This window comes from Dipodomys spectabilis, unplaced genomic scaffold, assembly GCF_019054845.1.
Source record: "Dipodomys spectabilis isolate Male_0828 unplaced genomic scaffold, ASM1905484v1 ptg000435l, whole genome shotgun sequence".
In the NCBI taxonomy this organism is placed as follows: domain Eukaryota; kingdom Metazoa; phylum Chordata; class Mammalia; order Rodentia; family Heteromyidae; genus Dipodomys; species Dipodomys spectabilis.
In genome coordinates this window covers 608443-620593 of record NW_024871112.1, presented here as the reverse complement: position 1 = coordinate 620593, position 12151 = coordinate 608443, and positions in this window count along the sequence as shown.

Here is a 12151-nt window from a genome sequence, read left to right as displayed (position 1 = left end):
TGTTGTTGGGAGATTTAATTTTTTGTGTTCCAAGTATATTTTAGATATGAGACCATTGTGCATTGTATGGCTAGTACAGATCTTCTCCCAATCTTTGGACTTTCTAGTGATCTTGCTAGCTATGTCCTTTGCCATGCAGAAGCTCTGCAATTTCATGCAATCCCATTTGTACCATTTATCTTTGTTTGTTTGGTTTTTTTTTTTTTTTTTGTATTTTTGGGTCTCTATTAAGAAATTTCAGCCTGTGCCAAGGAGAACTAGGGTTTCTCCTATTCCGTCCCGTAATGTTTTCAGAGTAAGACTTGAAACTTTTAGAGTTTCAAATATTACAGGAAGATCTTGGATTCATGTTGAATGGATGTGAGTAGATTAAGCTCTTGCAAAATTCGTGTGTGTGGGGGGCGGGTTATGTTTATTATTGAAATCAAGGATTAGGAACTTGGTTCCTTTTTCTGAGATATACATTATAGTGTATCTTTCTTGGTGGTAGGCTCTGATTGCTTGCCTTTTCCTGACGTGTACAATCCAACTCTATTTTTCAATTAAAGTTCTTTAATTATTATTGAACTTATAGTGCTCTGATATTGCTTTGTCTTTAGTCTGCCATCTAGGATCTTCTTTTCCTCTTAAATGTTAACATTCAATATAAATTTTACCTCCTGACTGATTTCCCCCTTTAATCTGCATTTTGCAATAAGTATAATACCTTTGATCTCTGTATTCATGAAGAAAAACCGTTTCGAATTCTTTGTTTAATGTAATAACACCCGGACAGAGTTGTTAGCACCAAGTCCTTAAATTTTCTTTTGTAGTTTTAGTTTAAAATAACCTTCCTCCATGTTTTTAGCATAGGTAGATAAAGAATTCCCACAATGCCTCACAATTTTTATATTTCACTTTGTCTATGTGTCTTTGTCCCTGCTAAATTTTTCTGGATGCCTGTGTTAGCTACCCCAACCCCTGCAAAGCTGTTGCTGCTACCCAATTTCCTGCCACTGCAACTCAGCAATTACAGTCACACTTACCCTTTCCCTGGTATTCCCTTTCTCTGCTACTCATTTTGCTACCCATAAATCTTATCACCATGATTCCAGCCACCTGATCCCTGACACCCTTGTCTCTGCTACCGCATTCCCAAACAAAGCAAGGCAACAGTAGGCAGAGACAGTCGACTTGGGTACTCCTCTTGCAAGTACAATGGGACGTTATTCCTCAGGTATTTATTATGAGGGACTAACTAGTGGTGAAAAGAGAAGAGGTTACTCAGAGGAGACTAAAATCCAAGGATATCAACTTATAACTTGTTGCTAAGAAAAGCAGACCCTAAGGTGAAAGTTAATGAAAAAAGAAAATTTGACAAAAATATTGGCGATGATATAAAAAGTTTAGCTGAGTCTCTTGTACCAGTGATATGAATTATTTTATGACATAGATATGTAACTACTTTGCATTTTAAAAAGTATATGAAGATGCACATTTATGTGTTACTTATATTAATTTATGGAATAGTTGCATATGATCATGTTAATGATATTCAATAGTTTATGCTTTATGATATGCTGATTACTCTGCCTTTAGCAATATGAATTGAGCTCTCTAAAAATAAATGGAATTGCAATGTCAAATACTACAAGGAGATTACTGAGGCTAATACCAAAACGAAAGCTGATAAAGAAAACTGAAAAAAGCTACAAGTTTGAAGGGAAGGGATCAGTGGTATATTACTAGCTTTTTAAACATTCTTAGAAAGCAGAACATGATTTTTGATTCTTGCATTTTGGAACCTCTTTAATGAGTAAAACAAACAATTATCGAAATGACTGAAAATGCACTGACATGAATTATTAGATTAACATTATACTCAAAGTTGCCTTGAGATGCAGGCAGGCTTTATTCTTTTCCTATTAAATTAATGGAATAAGCTTACTTTTGAATGGTTGGACAGTCCATGACACTTGTTCCAAAACAAGAAAAGATACTGGAGAGAAAAAAAAGAGGAAGGAGACTCAAGGCTGCTGAAATTAGCATATTTTCCATTTGGACTTTAATGGGTTGTTACTACAAAGAATTAGTATTTCATCTTAAGATAATAATTTCAAAATGGATGTGCTAAAGGATAGCTTCGAAATGTAATATTTAATGCTGTTGGATTACTTAAAGACAAAAGTTTACAGAAAACTTTAAATTCCAGAAAAACTGTAATGTACCAATAAACACCTAGAATAAACATAATTTAAAAATTCACCTGTTCAAAGCAAACCCTGGCAGGAAAGTCTGCGAGTCACTTATCTCCAAATAAGAAGTGGCTCCGTGCCTCAATTGGGAGAAGGCTCACCTTGAGCTCAAGAATTCAAGGATATGTTAATACCCAGGCCCTGAGTTCAAGCCCCATGGCTGACAAGAAGAAATTTTAAAGAATTAAACCATTAGGGCCGGAAGGAGACTCAGTGGTAGAATGTTTATCTTGCATGCATGAGGTCCTGGGTTCAATTCCTCAGCACCACATAAGCAGAAAAAACTGGAAGTGGCACTGTGGCTAAAGTGGAAATGTGCTAGCCTTGAACTGAACATCTCAGGGACAGCACCCAGACACAGAGGTCAGGCCCCCCTACCACCACCACCACCAACAACAACAGTTAAAGCATCAAGCAGCCTGAAGATGTTGTCCAAAATAATGAATGCAGCATTATCCATTTACATGACTTAGTGAATTGAAACCTAGTTTACCGGTGGAGAAGGTGGGCATTTTGTGTGTGTGCCAAAGCCTGCAAAATTGTTTTGTACTTTAACAGGGATGGAGAAAGGAGGAAATGTGGGGGAGGAGTGAGGTGTTTGGTGGACTTGCCTTTTGATTCACTGATTGTTTTCTGGAGTCAAATTCAGAGAAATTCTGCTTGCAATCCTAGTTACATGAGGAATTAAGAAGCCATGTCCTGGAAGTGGTTTTGTCCTGTCCTTGGCCTGGTTCTAACCACCAGTGGATAATCCAAGTCCCACTTCAGGAACAAGATGCCTTGAAGACTACTGATCCATTGAGCAGGTGGACCTAACCACAGCCAGAATAGGTAGAAAATGCAATTCCGAGGGCAGCCCTGAAAATCTACAGCAGGTAGAATTTTTTATATATTTTTATTGTAAAAATACTGTACAGAGGGCTCAGAGTACAGGACTAGGTAATGAATACATTTCTTATACAGCATTGTTACCTCCTCCTTTGTTTTTCCCCTGCCATCTTTTCCTTCCACATATCTCCAACTCCTCCCTCCTCGACCCCTGCCTGACATTGTAAATTCATTTTCGACACAGTGTCTTGTACATCTTATTGTCACAATGGATCAACCTGCATCCCCATTAAAGCATTCTGCCATATCCCTTCCACTCCCCAAATTACAAATATATATATACGATGCAGAACACTTGAATCAAACAGGGGTATACCGTGGGGGGATGAACCTACAAAAGAAAGAAAGGAAAAACCACTTGTGTCTCTGACTTGGGGTACATTTCGCTTAACATCATCTTGTATGGTCATATGTTCTCAGCCTTTGATCTTCTCTGCTTGTCCTAGACATATTCTAATCCTTGCAAACAAAGGTAAAACAAGGTAAACCATGGGTCCTTTGTTTCTTTGGGTCTGCTTACTTCACTTAATATAATTTTTACCAAGTCTTTCCATTTCCTAACATATGGAGCAATGTCATTTTTTCTGATGGAAGCATAGAATTCCAGTGTGTGTTTGTGTGTGTGTGTGTGTGTGTGTGTGTGTGTGTGTGTGTGTGTGTGTGTGTGTGTGTACCACATTTTCTTGATCCATTCATCTGCTGAGGTGCATCAGGGTTGGTTCCATATCACAGCTATGGTGAATAATACTGCAATAAACATGGTTTTGTTGGTAGCTTTGTGATCATTTGGGTAAGTGCCCAAAAGTGGGGTTGCTGGGTCATTGGGGAGCTCTACATGGAGTTTTTGAAGAAATTCCATACTGCTTTCCAAAATGGTTAAACAAGTTTACTCTCCTACCAATAATGCAGTAGGGTTCCCTTTTCGCTACATCCCCACCAGCATCTGTCATTATTACATTTATTGATTATAGCCATTCTAACTGGAGTGAGGTGCAATCTCAATGTTTTGATTTGCATTTCTTTTATGACTAGAAAAGTTGAGAATTTCTTCATGTGTCTAATGGACATTTTTTATTTCATCTTCAAAGAAGTCTCTCTTTAAGTCTTCAGCCCACTTAGTTATTGGGCAGTTGTTCCTTTGAGGATTTGTTGTTGTGGGATTTATGATTTTGAGTCCTAAGTATATTTTAGATATAAGACTTTGTCTGTTTTATGACTCATGAATAACTTCTCCCAGTAAGTGGGCTTTTAATTGATCTTGCTCTCTATGAGCTTCACCTTGCAGATGCTCTGCTTGTTACATGCAATCCCATTTCTACAACCTTTCTTTGATTTGTTGTATAGCCCTTGTGTTTCTCTTATCCTTCATGTAATGTTTTCATGGTGTCTGCTTTTATTTTGAGGTCTTTGATCCATTTGGACTTGATTTTCATGCAGGCTGATATATATATATAGATATAGATATGTCTATATCTATATATATATCCATATATATATAGATATAGATATAGATATATATGGATCTAGCTTTAGTTTTCTACAGGTGTTTAACCAATTTGGCCAACACCATTTACTGAAAAGGCTGTCTTTCTTCCATTCTATTTTATTAGCTCCCTTGTCAAAAATCAGGTGGCTATAGGTCACTTGGTTCATTTCTGAGTCTTCAGTCCTATTCCATTGGTCCTCAGGTCTGTTCTTGTGCCAGTACAAAGATGTTCTTATTACTATGGCGTTTCACTATAGTTTGAAATTTGGAACTGATAATGCTCCAGTGCTGTTCTTTTGGCTATGGACTGACGAATCTACAGCCAGCATTATACTTAATGGTGAAAAGTTAAAGTCATTTCTTATAAATTCAGGAAAGAGATAAGGATGTCTGCTCTCTCCACTCCTCTTCAACTTAGTATAAGAACGTTAGCTGGGACAATAAGACAAGATGAAAAATTAAAGGGAATCCAAATAGGGAAAGATGAAGTAAAACATACAAGATGACCAATGGAGTAGAATTGAAACCCAGAAATGAATCTACAGTCCCATAGGCATCTAATTTTCGATAAGGAAGATAAAAAATAGCATGGAAGAAAGACAGCCTCTTCAGTAAATGGTGCTGGCAAAATTGGTTAACCACTTGTAGAAAAATAAAGCTAGATCTTTATTTATCACTCTGCACCAGAATCAACTCCAAATGTATTAAAGACGTATGAATCAAAGCAGACACTATGAAATTTTTACAGGATGGAATAGCAGAAACCCTAGGTCTCCTTGGCACAGGCTGAAATTTTCTTAATAGAGATCCAGAAATACAAAAAAACATCAAAGACAAATGGGAAAAATGGGATTGCATGAAATTGCAGAGCTTCTGCATGGCAAAGGACATAGCTAGCAAGATCACTAGAAAGCCCATGGATTGGGAGAAGATCTGCACTAGCCACACAATGGACAAGGGTCTCATATCTAAAATATACTTGGAACACAAAAAATTAAACCCCCCAACAACAAATCTTCAAAGAAACAACTGCCCAATATATAAGTGGCCTAAAGACTTAAAGAGAAACTTCTCTGAAGCGGAAAGAAAGATAGCCAATAAACACATGAAGAAATGCTCTTTAGTAATGAAAGAAATGCAAATAAAAACAGCATTGAAATACCACCTAACCCCAGTTAGAATGGCTATAATCAAGAACTCTAATAACAACAGATGCTGGAGGGGATGTGGACAGAAGGGAACCTTACAGTACTATTGGTGGCAGTGTAAACTTGTTCAACCACTTTGGAAAGCAATATGGAGGTTCCTCAAAAGACTGCACATAGAGCTCTCCTATGACCCAGCAATCTCACTTTTGGGCATTTACCCAAATGTTCACAAACAAGTCCACAGTAAAACTTCCAGCACGACTATGTTTATTTCATCATTATTTACCATAGCTAAGATATGGAACCAACACAGATGCCCCTCAGTAGATGAATGGATCAAGAAAATGTGGTATATATACAAAATGGAATCTATGCTTCCATCAGAAAGAATGGCATTGCCCCATTTGTTAGGAAATGGAAAGACTTGGAAAAAATTATATTAAGTGAAGTAAGCCAGACCCAAAGAAACACACCTCCCATGGTCTTCCTTATTTGCAATAACTAGAATATGTATGAGTTAAGCAGAATAGGTCAAATAAGTTGATGTCAGGTCAATGAACCCTAAGATATGTATTCAAATGTTTTTTTTTTCTTTCATGGGATTGTTTCTAACACATTTATAAGATTATTTCTTTGTCGGTTTGTATGTCCCTCCCCCATGGTATAACCCCTGATATTGGTATAATTTCTGGAGAGGAATGGCAAAAACAAATCATTTAACTAGGGATACAGGTGGACCCACTGCAACAATAAGATGTACAAGTCATTATGTCAAAATCGAACTTTACAACTTTGGTGGTGGGGAGCAGGATTGGGTGGCGACGCAAGGGGAGGATGGGAATGGATGGATCCGGGAAACAAAGTGGGAGGCTACAACTCTTCAGAAGAAATGTACTCCTTATCTTGCCCAGGTAATTTTAACCCCTCTGTACAATATTTTCACAAGAAAAAAATAATAAATTTAAAAATAGAAAACAAAACCGGAAGATGACATGATCTTGTATTTAATGGACTCCATGGACTCCATTCCCAAGTTACTTGAGCTGATCAGAAACTTTGGCGAACTAGCAGAATATAATTTTGTCTCAATAAAACCAACAAAGAAAGGAATAAATAATAAACAAGAAAGGAATACACAGTTGGAAATTGGGGCTAATTTTGTCATTATGTTTTGAGAAGTCAAGTTCCCTATACAAATGCAAATCATATATAATGCTCAGTTGTGTTTTAAATTTTGTCTTAATTACAGAATATTTCTAGATGAAAAGGAGCTCATGATTCCCGACCAAATATTGTAAAAAATAAGCATCATTCTGTTAGAATCCAAAGAAATGATGAAGGATTAAAAAGTTTAAGCCTGGATAATTAGGAAAGTTCATTTAATGTAGGACTTTGTAGACCTAGCTAAATTAGAATTTAGATTTAAAATAGATATTTTTTGTTTGTAATTTAATATTCTATAGGATACTACAAAATTCTTTTCAAGTGAAAGATTTAATTTACAAATTCACAAATGATTCTGGCATTCTAATTGACTAGAGTAGTCTTTCAAGTGAGGTATAATTAGAACTTAGTTAATAGATAATCTCAACAGTTCATCTGGAAAATGATAATGTGAAAAATCTAGACAAATTGCCAACAAATTGATGATATTAATTTATAAATATAGAAAAAGAGCAATCTTTTGAGACTTTGGTGTAACATGGTATGAGGAGAGTAATTGTGTGACATCTTTTTTTCTACCTATACATAACACAGGAAGAAATTTCCTTAGTTTTGTACCTCTGTACACAATGAGAAAAATGCTGGGTTGGAAGTTTGTTTTTATTTTGTTTTTGTTGTTTGGTTTGTCCTAGGACTTAACCTCTGGGTTTGGGCACTGTCCCTGAACCTGATTATGCTCAAGGCTACTGCTCTACCACTTGAACTTCAGTGCCACTTGGATCTGGCTTTTCCTTATGAGTTTATTGGAGATAAGAATCCAAGGAACTTTTCTGCCTGGGTGAGCTTTCAACCATAATCTTAAAATCTTAATATTAAGATATACAGATCTCCTGAATATCTATGATAGATAATATATATATATATGTAATAAAAAACATAAAATAAAAATAAAAATAAATAATATTTGCAAGTGTTCTGATCTCAAGAATACCACTGCGGGGAAAATGATGTAGCAAAGTGTAGTGTAGTATTCTTTCCACAATAGGAAGTACATCACATTAGCAGAAGTGTAGTATATTTTCACAATAGTGATAAACTAGTCATGAATTTAGGGAATTTTAAGTTGCACCTTACAAGTTGGAAACTGTTGGGCTAGGATGATTTTACAGCATAAAAATGGGATTGATTGTCATAGAAATAATAGCTTAATCTGATGAACAAACGTTTACTCTTACGGAATTATTTATTGGAAGTGGCGCTGTAGCTCAAGCGGTAGAGCACTCACCTTGAGCTGCAGAGCGCAGGGACAGCGCCCAAGCCAAGAGTTCAAGCCCCACGACTGACCAAAAAAAAAAAAAAAAAAGGAATTATTATAGATACTTCATAGTTTTATCATCTACAAGAACGTGTCTATTTTTTGTGTTGACTTTTAAGTATGTAATGCCTCATTGAAAAATGCATCTATTGCAGAATTAAATAAAATGCAAAGAGGTACTATTTTGAATGTCTCTGGTATGGCATTTTCAGAATTTGAAAATGAGTAGTTAGTAGTCATAGGAATGTTTAGGAACAGATATATTCTGTCCTCTTAACAATTAGTCAGTTTTCAAAGTTAGGAGTTTTCACAGATGTGAACTGTTTTCTGTTTTAGTATGAGACAATACTAAAATAATGTTTTTTCCAAAGAATGGCAAGTATATTCTGAAAATATTGTATAGTTTGATAACAGTTGATGTCCCTCTGATAAAGAAAGAGCTAATTCAAATTAGCAGCCAAAATGTTCATTTTTTTAAAAGGTAATATACATAGAATAATATTTACTATACAAATACAGTGAAAATATATTTTATGTAGCTATTTTTTAACTTAATTTTAATGTCAAGGTGATATATAGAAGGGATTACACTAACTGTAAGATATTGAATACATGACATGTCAAAGTTTTTACCCCCTCCCTCATTTTTCTCACACTTTTCTTCACCACAATACCCCTCACAAGTTGTAATGTAAATTTTCAACATGTTGTCCTGTGAGTATTGCTATTGCATTGGTTTGCTTTTGTCCTTTGTCTCGACATTTTATTGTTATTCTTCTCTTGCCAAATGAAGATAAATATATATACAATATACAGGATACTGAAATAAAATACAATACTGGACATACCAAAGGGGAAAACACAAAAGAAAAAAAGAAATCACATCGTACCTTAAAAACAACAACCATAAAGAAAAACCGCTCTTTCCATATCTAGCAGTTTATTTTGCTCAGCATCATTTTATATGGTCATTTATACATAGCTATGGAGCCATTCTGCTCATCTGCTAGGACTATCTTAGATATTTCCTAGTTATTACAAATGAGGGAAACCATGGAATCTGTTTCTTTGTGTCTTTCTTATTTTTCTTAGTAGGATTTTTCCAAGTCTTTCCATTTCCTTATGAATTGGAAGCATAGACTTACTCTGTACATATATAAACCACATTTTGTCAATTCGTTCATTTACTGAGTGGCATATTGCTTTAAAACATGATTGCATGTAAGTATCACTTAAGACCATTCAAAAATGACAGATGCAAATTGTCATGTCAAAAACGAGCTTTACAATGTCGGTGGAAGGGAGCGGGGGGAAGGGATGGGTGGGGGAGTGGGGGGAGGCTGGGAAGGGAGGTGAAGGGTAAACAAAGGAGGAGGCTGCAATGCTGGGTAAGAAATGTACGCATTATCCTGCCCATGTAATTGTAGCCCCTCTGTACATTATGTTCACAAATAAAATTTAAAAAATGGCAGATGCCACCTCACTAGATATTCTAATATCATGATGTCTAAGTAAGATAGTATTTTATGGTGGTACAAGTGTTGAGATATAGGATGAGTCTAAGGTATATATTGCACTGAATTAGACAGGAAGATATACAATATCATGTAGGATAAAAATGGTAGTGACAAATTATTTCCCTTGAGAAAGATATAGGAGGCTGCCAGAAGTATGAAGTAGTTCAGATAATTTTGAAGAACTTAGAAATTCAAGCTCAATTATGTCTCTTTAAATAATAGTTATGTAAGTGGAAGGGCAAAAGAAGGGTAAGAGAAGAAAATAACTGACAGTAGATCATTGTCCCAAGTTAAAGTATAAAAAGACATAATCTATAACTTCTAAGTTAAATTGAGACCAATATAATACGTCCCACTTAATTTAGGTACATGCAAAATATTTACTTGGCTTTTCCCTACTTATATGCTCCAAAATAAATGAACAGTTATAAGAAAAGTTATGTGATTGCCATTGCTTCAACTTGATCACTAACTGTGCTCAGCTGTATTTTCTCACTTTGCACTTGGAAAACAGTCCCTATGTTGATGATGTTGTGGCTGATTAGAGTCAGAGTTAGGGGCTTCTACTTGTACAATTATCCCATAATAGGTTAAAGCAGTTTCCCCCCAAGATATCCAACTACATTGTCTGAATCTGTACTTTGAACACACCCTCACACCTGAGCACATTATTTGAAATTATACTTCAGCTTTTCTTGGCACATTCTACTTTGTGCCTTTGTCTTTTTTGCACATTCCTTTTCAGTTCATAGTTGCTCTATTTCCATTTCATCTGTACAAATTGCTAAGAACATTGTTCAACTACCACTTCTTGTTTGTACATGCCCAGTCTATGAATGAAGGTACTTTGTCCATGTTAAGCAATAGGGTAATACTCACTCTCTGAGGAGAAAAGTTCCACAATATAACCCTATGCCCACATTAAAGGATGTAGAATTTAAAGCATTTTGAGACAAACAGTGATATTAGAATTGAAAGGCTTCTTAGGGACATTTTCCTGGAGTTCATTAGTTTACCCAGGAGAAATATATATATCCACAAAATTTGGAGCTATTTAGTAAGTATCCGAATTAACATTAGATCCTAGATGTTGTGTTAATACAAGTCACGATTGTATTATTGTTAAATCAGAATCCTTCACTACTTGAAAATGTGTATGAGAAAATGAAAGAAAGGCATTAAAACAAAATGTCTTATCTTTTTAGGAATTTAATCCTAGGGGTGAGAGTAATGTCTGAACTTTTCCATTCAATAAAAGCTTGAAGTTTATAAGAACATTTTCCTACATATAAGAATTATTGTCAGGTTGGTTGACAGGCTTATTTCAGCATGGAGATTTACCTAACAAGAATTAGATTTCAATAGAGTATATGGCAGTTATGATGTGTCAATGGCTATTGAGGAATTTTCTATTCTAAAGAGGAATAAATTCCTGGAGTCTTCCGTCACGTCAGTAAAGCTGTATATTCAACCTAATACTTGGTGTTACTTGTCCTACATTTATAATGAGTAGGCTGATAAGATATCCAAATATATCTAAATATATTTCAATAAAATCCCACAGATATGGGTAGATGGGTCACTAATTGGTACTGTAGGACAAATTAGGCCTGTCTGTTCAAGCTAAAATCTCCTGGCTAAATAAAGTTTTCAAAAATATTCACACAATACCAATGAGTAAAGTTCATGACAGTTATATCTGTATAATATTTCTAAAGTCAGGATTAAAGCATTTATACCCAACATTTAGAATCAACATGATCTGTTGAATTAATGGATCCAGAATTTATGTCTTCATATTCATATCTCAACATTTTACCAACATGACTTTCACCAAAACACTATTCTTATTGAACTTGTCTATGTCCTTTTACTTTCCAAATCCAAACAGTAGATTTCCTTCAATATCTTTTTGAAAATTCTTTCCTTCCTTTTCTTCTGTAAATCATTGTTTATTACTTTTTTGTTTCCTTATTTATCTATTGCCTCCATCTTCTCCACACTGGTACTCACGTTGTTCACACTTTAGTCAGAACTTTCCTTTTACTCTTCCCTTTAATAATGTCCCTGATTTCATTATTATTTTTCCTATTTATGTTCATGGATATTTTGATGATGTTCAAACAGACTTGCATCTGTTTAACATAAACCTTAGAACTAGCAGAGAGTTTTTTCCTCTAAATCCATCTTTTCCACCTGTAGTCCTTATCACCAAGAATGTAACTAACACAGTTAGGAGACAGAGATGTGGAAACACTTTAGATTTCCTCTTACCCTACCTCCATCCATTAGATAAGATGAATGATCAAGATTTTCTCAGTTTCTGTCACTAATGTAATTTCTATGTACTCCTTTTTATGCCCCTGACACAAGCCTATTGCAAATAATCATCACCAGTC